The 9,610-nt window shown below is 39.5% G+C and overlaps 1 pseudogene; it reads left to right on the top strand.

Moving 5' to 3' along the window:
• The first annotated feature begins 2,844 nt into the window (after window positions 1-2,844).
• LOC139438339 (calcineurin subunit B type 1-like) lies at window positions 2,845-7,595 on the top strand (annotated as a pseudogene).
• The last annotated feature ends 2,015 nt before the right edge of the window (window positions 7,596-9,610 follow it).

Below are 9,610 nucleotides of genomic sequence, written 5' to 3'. Positions count from 1 at the left end.
AGACCCAGATGAGTCTAATGCCTTGATTTGGATATTTTATGGCCTTAGAATTGTAAGCTTATAAGCCAATAAATCTCCATTATAAAAGCCAACCCATTTATGGCTTATTGCCTTGGCAATCTTTAGCAAACTAAAACAGAAATTTGTGCCAAGAGTGGGGTGCTGCTATGAAAATACCAAAAACGCTATAAGGTTTTTTAAATAGGTAAAGGGAAGATTCTTAATGAATTGTGAGAGGGTTAATAGAAAAGGTCTAGACTGCTTTGAAGAGACTGTTGGTAGAAATACAGATGTTGAGAATACTTCTGGTGAAGCTTTAGACAAAAATGATGAATGTGTTGTTGCAAACTAGAAGAAAGATAACCTTTGCTTTAAAGTGGTAACAATTTTGATAAAATTGACATCTAATATTATATGAAGGCAGAATTTGGAAGTGCTGAGTTTGGCTATTTAGCTGAGGAACTTTCCAAACTAAATGTGGAAAGTATGACCTGGCTTCTCATCCCTCACTTGAGAGGAAAATAATAAGATGAGAACTGAACTCCTGGGCACACAGGAAAGAAATTGTTGGTTTGGGAAGTTCTGAGTTTCCAGAAAATGAGTCCCCAAAGAATAGTACCCCATGTGAGATTTAATTAACCATAGAACTGCTCAGTCATTTCATTACAAGATAGGATTGGAAATAAAGTTATCCTGTGAGAATAAGGTCTTATTACCTAAGGGACTGTACCCCCACTGTGCTGCATGTTAAAAGGACTAGGTTTTTGTGCAATCTGTATGACCAGTTCCTCTGCCAGTCTAGTAAGAAATTACCAAAATGGGAGAGATTATGGGAAAATGACTTAAAAAATAGAAATGTGGAAGCTGAGGTCTGGACTGAAGACACCTCAAGCCAGGAGAATATACCCATCCCTATGTGCAGAAGGAGGAGAATGACCTGGCACTTGAAGAAGGTAGGCCTTCCACCCAACTCTTCAGGGCCAGTGCTACCAACCAACCTTCAGAAAGGATGGAGCACATTCCCCAGGACTGGGAAGGGTAAGGCCACCACCCTCAATGTTCTGGGGAGGTTGAGTCTGTGCTCCAGAAATTGGAAGAGTCTGGCCATCAACCCTGTGTTGTCAGAGGGTGAGGTCTAGAGTTTGTCTGCAACTCTGTTGCTTTGTAAGGGTGGATCCTAGAATGTGGTCACTGGAAAAGTTTTTGGAGGGTAGGGCTACCACTCCATCAATCCCCAAGAAGAAGAATGGTTTTATAGATGATTTTCAGCCTTAAAATCTAGTGGAGTGTGTTTTGGAGGTTTTTGAAATTGTTTTGTATACAGGAATCCTATATTCCTTAAAATTGCTCCCTATGGTAATGGGAACTATATATTTTGACAATCCCTCTTTGTATTTTGGAAGCATATATAATTTGTTCTCAGTTTCAAAATCCACAGCTCTAGGGGAATTATGCTCAACCAAAGACCACACCTATAACCAAATTTGATAAGAGTTTTTACTTAATGTTGCAGTGGAGTTAATGTACTTTGCATATGTGCAACAGGAAATAATTTTCCTGAAACTGGTCCATCCTGTTGGTGTGAACCTGTTGTAGATGGGATAAGTTGATTTGCTTACTTCAGTAAGATGTGAGCTAGAGTTGATCTTCTTTAAAAATGCATGTGACCTTTCTACACATGCCTCTTCTGTCACTTTCACTATACCTGTGTTTGGTTCTGGGTCTGGTGTAAACTCAGGGAACCTGGATATCTGGATTGTCCATATGACAATCCTGAGCCTCAGCAGAATTGTAACTCCTACCCTGTGGTTCATTGGACTTACCCTGCCCAGCTAACAGGATGGTGAAGAAGGTCAACTACCACACCAGGGAGCCAAGAGTGCCTACAGCTGCAAACAGAGAAGTGCATCCATCATCCATGTGGAATCTAAACCCCCTCTGATATAGAGGTGAAGTGGACATAACCATTCCAGGGTATGGATTAGAGTGGACTTACTGATATGCTACTATGAAACTATTGTGATTAGTAATGGAATAAATTGTAGCATTGATGTGGAGAAAGTGGCCATGATAGCTGCTGAAGATAGGGAGAGGGAAGAAGAAGTATGATGTGGGAGCATTTTCACGACTTGGAGTTGTCCTGGGTGGTACTACAGGCACAGATGCTGGACATTGTGTGTCCTGCCATGGCCCACTGGGTGGACTTGTGGAGTGTGTAAAATACAATGTAAACCATTATCCATGTGGTGCAGCAGTGCTCCAAAATGTAGTCACCAAATGCAATTAATGTGCCAAGATGATGAAAGAGGCTCTTGATTTGGGGCAAGTGGTGTGAGTGGGATGGGGGTATATGGGAACATCTTATACTTTTTGAATGTAACATTAAAAATATAAAAAAAAATAAAAAAAGAGTGAACACAGCTTTTTCATGCCCTGAGGTTGTGGGTCATCGGGAGCCACTGCAGTCTGTTGTCACCTCTCTGGCATTAGCGCAAAGCTACAACCCCTGAGACTCCTGGCCCCGTCTCCTGCTCTTCCCCTCCTTTCTCTCTGCCTTTTCCCCCCTTTTCTCTCCCCCACCCGTCTTTGAATCTGCATTTTAATTTCTTTTCTTTTCTCTGCTTCCTCCCATCCCCACCCTCTCCCTCTCTTGCCCAGTCACCCCACCGGTGGCCCAGGCCCCAGGGCGCTCCCTTCGCCCTACCGCACCCACCCTCCCCCGCGGGGGCCTGAGAACAGTAGCCGCACCAGGCCACCGCATTTGACCCCTGGCTTGCTGCTCCAGCCTGTCTAAGCGCCCACATTCTTCTCCAACAGAGTGAGCCGTAGGACCTGCTGAGCAAAATGGGAAATGAGGCAAGTAGCTTTTGGAAATGTGCTCACACTTTGATGCTGATGAAGCTAAAAGGTTAGGAAAGAGATTTAAGGACATCGATTTGGACAATTCTGGTTCTTTGCATGTGGAAGAGTTCATGTCTCTGCCAGAGTTACAACAGAATCCTTTAGCACAGTGAGTAATAGATATATTCCACACGGATGGGAATGGAGAAGTAGACTTTAAAGAATTCATTGAGTGAATCTCTCTGCATGTGGTGCAGCAGTGCTCCAGAATGTCTTGGCCAGGTGCAGTGGATGTGTCATGATAATAGAAGAGGTTTTTGATGTGGGAGGGGTGTAGTGGGTGGGGTGGAGGTATATAGGGACCTCATATATTTTATTTTATTCTATTTTATTTTTTCACTATCTTTTTTCAAGTTTTTTAGATCACAGAAAATGTTACATTAAAAAACATGAGGTTCCCATATATCCCACTCTCCACCCCCACCTCCATCAATTTTAATTGTATTTTTGAAGATACATCGTGCCCAAAAAATGTTACATTAAAAAATATAAGAGGTTCTTATATATCCCATCCCCCCACCTGACTTCTCCCACATCAGCAACCTCTTTCATCATTGTGGCACATTCATTGCATTTGGTGAATACTTTTTTTTTTTTTTGCTGTTCACATATTATGTTTTTTTATTTATTCATTTTCTTAAAAAATATTACATTCAAAAAACATGAGGTCCCCGTTTACCCCCACCACTCCCCCCACAGTAACATTCTCCCCCATCATCAAGACATATCCATTGCGTTTGGTGAGTACATCTCTGGGCATCGCTGCACCCCCATGGCCAATGGTCCACACCATAGTCCACACTCTCCCATGTTCCATCCAGTGGACCATGGGAGGACATAATGTCTGGTAGTTGTCCCTGCAGCACCACCCAGGACAACTCCAAGTCCAGAAAATGCCTCCACATGTCATCTCCTCCTCCCATTCCCCGCACCCAGCCGCCACCATGGCCACTTTTTCCACACCAATGCCACATTTTCTCCATTATTAACCACATTAATTCATGAATAGAATATCATTAAGTCCACTCTAATCCTTACTGTATGCCTCTTTCCTATGCACCTTGGCTTGGTTGTGTCCATTCCACATCTATGTCAAGAGGGGGCTTAGATTCCACATGGATACTGGATGCAATCCTCCTGCTTTCAGTTGTAGGCACTGTAGACTCCATGGTGTGGTTGTTGACATTCTTCAACTCCATGTTAGCTGAGTGGGGTAAGTCCAATAAATCAGAGTGTAGGAGCTGAAGACTGTTGAGGCTCAGGTTCTGGTTATCATATTGTCAGTCCAGTGATTCAGATCCCCTAGATATATCTTAAACCCCAGCACCAACTACAATTCCAGTAAAGTAGCAGGAAAGGCTTGTGAAAAGAGATCACATCTGAGTCCAGCTCCATCATGCAGAAACACCAACTCCAAAGAAGGGCCAAATGACATGACAGTGAACTCCATCTGCCATGACCATAAAACCTGTTGGTCTCTTTAGCCCTCAGAAGAATAAATACCTGGGGTTGTATCTACTTTATCTGTCTCTGAGACTCTGTTCAGGTGTGCATAAGGGCAATCCTTCTGACAACCTCCAGACTCTTTTTTAGAGACTCATAACCATATAAACTCATTTGTCCTTTCCATTTCCCCCTTACTTTAGGTCAAACAGCCTTTTTAACTCCTGTTATTATATGTAGACAGGGATATTCTGCTGGTCTGCATTGAACCTTTAATTCAAGGTCATTTTCTAGTTACATCATCAGCTGGTACTTGGTAGTGATCCCTCGGTGCCAGGGAGGCTCATCCCCGGGTGTCATGTTCCATGCTGGGGTAAGGCAGTGCACTTACATGCTGAGGTTGGCTTTGATACTGGCCACATTTGAGTAACACAGAGGCTGTCAGGAGGGAACACTTAGGCACAGTGCTGCTCTAGGCATTGTTCTTATTTCAGGTGTATAGGCTTACAAGCATAGTCATTAGTATCAGGGGCTCACTGTTGGACCCTCATTCATTCCTGGTCCTTGCTGTTGCACCCGAGGGACTGCTGCTGCTCCCCTAGGGACCATGACAGAGCCCCCCCAGCCAGGAGCCCAGTACCCCCTCAGCTGTTGTTTTTAATTGTTTCCACTATGAGTATATCCAAATATTTCCATGCACCCTGGACACATGCCCTGTATAACTCCCTGTCACCATATGTCCCCTGTCAATAACACCCCATACCAGTATTCCTCCACTGCCATTGTTGAACCATTCTGTGATCCAAAACTTCCTGAAAAGTGAAGCCCAATATAATGTCAGGTTCCCTTACTAGTAAAATGGAATATAGCAATGAGTTTAAAGGTTAGATATAGAATACATATTGATTTGGAAAAATTCTACATCCTATCTTTTTCTTTTCTTTTTTCCTAATTATTAAGCTTCTCTTAACAAGAGCCATAGATCACAGTAATTCATATATACAATATACAGTACTCCCACATATCCAATATAAACCCTTTTCCCTTCCACAGCCATAATCTTTTAACTTATTCATATCACATTTACTGAAACTGATGTACAGATATTGAGACAATAGCTTTCAAAAAAGGTAACATTTGTGATTACATTGTGGTTTATACTTTAGGCTATACAGTTTTCTAAATTTTTAGTTATCCTATGTTTTACATTATGGTTTACATTATTAGTCTGCCATCCCCTGTATGTTTTCAGTGTAATATTACATGTTTTATATCCATCCTTGTGTACACTTGTGAAACACTTCTATTGCCCTCACAGTTACGTTGGTTCCATCTATTCAATATTTAATTCCCCCTCCCCTTGGGGCCCACAGTGACAGTCAATCTTCACTTCTTGAGGAGCCATGTTCAGAGATACTTGCAACAGTGTTGAGGGCTTGACTTGCTCAACTGCCCTAATGCCCTGGGAGCCACCATTTCTCTTGAGAGATACAGTTCCCTCTATTTGATGGCATTAGTCCTCCACAGGATGTGGGTCTACCTTCACTCTCATTATATGGGTCTCTACCCATGGTATAACCCACTCTGGCAAAATGAGCATTCACATATTCACTAGGAGTCTGTCCTACATCAGATTATCCCCTTTAAATATCTTAAACAGGTAACTTTCCTAATTATATATTGAAAAGGTTTTCTCAGCATTATACTCTCAACCAACACCTGACATTTTCCTAAGTTTGTATGTTGTCCCACCCTCCCCCCAATTTCTTGGGCAATATTATCCATCTGCCCATTCCTAGACCCCCTCAAGCTCTCAAGCCCCATCCAAAGGTAACCCAATGCCCCCATTTTATCCCTTCCTTGTACACATACTTACCTCCAGCTTATCCATAGATTTCACCCATGTAGATGTCAGCTTACATCCTTCCTCTATCCCCCGATTTCCTGTAAGCCTATCTTCCAGTCTCTAGCTCTCTGAGGCAGCTTGCTTATTTCATGTCACTGAGGTGATGTAGTATTTGTCCTTCAATGCCTGGGTTGCTTCACTCAACATAAGGTTCTCAAGATTCATCCATGTTATCACGTGAGTTTGTAGTGTATTTGTTCTTAAAGCTGAGTAGTATTCCATTGTATGTATATACCACATTTTATTGATCCTCTCATCTGTTGATGAGCATTTGGGTTGATTCCAACTTTTGGCGATAGTGAACAATGCTGCTATGAACATTGGTGTGCATATATCTGTTTGTGTCCTTGTTTTCAGTTCTGCTGTGTATATACCCAGCAGTGGAATTGCTTGGTCATATGGCAAATCTGTGGTTAGTTTTTTGAGAAACTGCCAAACTGTCCTCCAGAATGGTTGGATCCTTCTGCATTCCCACCAGCAGTGGATGAATGTTCCTATTTCTTCACATCCTCTCCAGCATTTGTATTCTTCTGTTTTTTTCATAGCTGTCAATCTTATGGGAGTAAGATGGTATCTCATTGCAGTTTTGTTTTGCATTTCCCTGATAGCTAAAGATTTGGAGCATTTTTTCATGTGCTTTTTAGCCATTTGTATTTCTTCTTTGGAGAAGTGTCTGTTTAAATCTTTTTCCCATTTTTTAAATGGGTTGTTTATCTTTTTATTTTCAAGATATAGGAGTTCTTTGTATATGCAAGTTATAAGCCTCTTATCAGATATATGGTTGCCAAATATTTTCTTCCATTGTGTAGGGTCCCTTTTTACTTTCTTGACAAACTCCTTTGAGGTGCAGAAGGCTTTAATTTTGAGGAAGTCCCATTTATTTATTTGTTCTTTTGCTGCTTATGTTTTTTGTGTGATGTTCATGAAGCCATTTCCTATTACAAGGTCTTGTAGATGTTTCACTACACTGCTTTCCAAGGTCTTTATGGTCTTGGCTCTTAAATTTAGGTCTTTGATCCATCTTGAGTTGATCTTTGAATGTAGCATATAAAAGAAAATAAAAAAGAAGAAAAAGAATTCATTGAAGGAGCCTTTTAGTTCAGTGTCAAAGGAGATAAGGAACAAAAGTTGAGGTTTGCATTCCGTATCTATGACATGGATAAAGATGGGTATACAGCTGAAGGTGATGGTGGGGAACAATCTGAAAGCTACACAGTTAATGCAAATTGTAGACAAAACCATAATAAATGCAAAAAAGGATAGAGATGGAAGAATATTCTTTCAAGAATTCTGTGCTGTTGTAGGTGACCTAGCTATCCACCAATAGATGATGGTAGATGTGTGACTCTTTTAAAGAGTCCTACCAGACACTTTTCCTTTCTTCTCCATCTCTGAAGATCTGCTCGAGATGTCCAGCATTGCTCTTTGTGTGTATTTAAATGGAAGTATTTTTCTCTGTGAAGTCACATTTTCCAACATGAGTCTTATGAAACCAACCAAGTGTATTGAACTCTTATTCTCTCAATAACCCTGTGTAGCATTTTAAAGTCTAAAGAATAAAAAAATGAAAAGAGCTTATCATTGTGGTGAAGAAAGAAAAGGTTTTCGTTTTTTAATTTATTTTTCTTTATCTCTACTAACCAGAAAGTATCTATATATATGTGTGTAAATATTTATATATAGATATATGTAGCTTTCTGTATATGTAATTGGTTGGCTTTAATTTAATATACATGATTTAGGAACAAAATGATAGTGTAAAAAGTGCCAAGCTGAATATAAGTGTTCAAAATCATGGATATATACATCCTTACTTTTATTTCACACAGTTTTATATATAGATAGAAGAATGTGCAATTTGAGTTTTTTTATTAAGCCAGCTATTTACTTTTTCCTGTGCTTTCTCCTTTGAAAGACTGACAAAGCATTTGTTAACATCCCATTATTTACCTTAATTACACTTTTGTAAAAATGGAGTCTGCAACTTTATTTATATCTATGAATATATCTATCTATCTATCTATCTATCTATCTATCTATCTATCTATCTATCTGTCCATCTATCTATCTATCTATCTATCTATCTATCTATCTATCTATCTATCTATCTATCTATATATATATATATATATATATATATATATATCCAGGGATTATGTCTCATGGCAGAGCTGCTTTTAATACATCTCTTCCTGACAGAGTATAGTTCAGTGCTTTTGCCAAGAGCTAGTCTTCTGTTCATATTGTGATTGCACAATGTTGATGGCTGTTTCATTCTGTGACTTTGTAACTCAGAGACTTGATGTTTATTAAATGTTCCTGAGTAAAAGTTAGTTATGTGCAATGGCTATTTTATAGAAGAACAGACACTGTCTGAGGCAATCATGATTTAGCTTGTGCATTACTTAATAAAGAATACCTGAAGGAATCATGTAACTGCATAGGATATACAATTTCGTTTCATGATATGGTTAAATGATTCGTCATTAAATTTATGTGTGAACCTTGGATTTCCCTTCTGTGTTTTAAAAGCCTTGGAGCTTATCTAAATAACTGGTGATATTTAATGTGCGTGAATGGATCTAAACACCCATACATACTTGTGATATAAATGGGAGAAATTTTGTTAATCTACATGCCACAGAAGAGCAAAGTTTTATCCAAATTTAAATCCCTTTAAGTTTTTTACACAGGCATAGAGCGTGGATGACATTTTCTTCATCTGTTCATACAATTTGTAATGAATGATAATAACGTAATAAATTTGTGTAACATAAAAAAAATGAATGAAAACAGACAGAGGGGCTGCAGAGAAAGAGAGCAGAGGCTGAAAAAACAAGCTGCAATAATTGAAGCAATGAGAGCCAGAGAAGACTGATGCCCAGATTTGGACATTTGCAGGACCTCAGAAGAGTAGGCTTATAAGTTAATAAATTCCCATTGGAAAACACAAATATATTTCTCATATATTGCCTTGGCAGTCTTCAAAATCTAAATCAGTTTGGGAAGAAAATAACAAAATTTGAATTTATGTACATATGCAAACCCTCAAAACATTTTTTTTTAAAGTAAGAAGTTGCATAGCCATATTAGTCCCTTTTTTCTGCTACTGTTCATGTGGACATGGCTTGTATATATAATTACCTTCTCCCACTACTGATTCCATATTTGTCTTATGCTCAGCAAGCACCTCCTCAAATCCTGGTTATTAGCTTCATGGGACAACACAAACCATCATTGCTATAGGGTCTGGTACATTAGTAGTCCTACCTGTGTTGTGTGGGGTATTAGTCAGGAATCTCTAGGGAAACAAAACCAACAGGAAATGCCTGTAAATAGTATAATTTTAATAAAATTGTC

Source organism: Dasypus novemcinctus, chromosome Y (genome assembly GCF_030445035.2).
Source record: "Dasypus novemcinctus isolate mDasNov1 chromosome Y, mDasNov1.1.hap2, whole genome shotgun sequence".
Lineage (NCBI taxonomy): Eukaryota > Metazoa > Chordata > Mammalia > Cingulata > Dasypodidae > Dasypus > Dasypus novemcinctus.
Note: the sequence above shows the minus strand (reverse complement) of the source record. Positions and strands in the feature narration are given on the sequence as shown.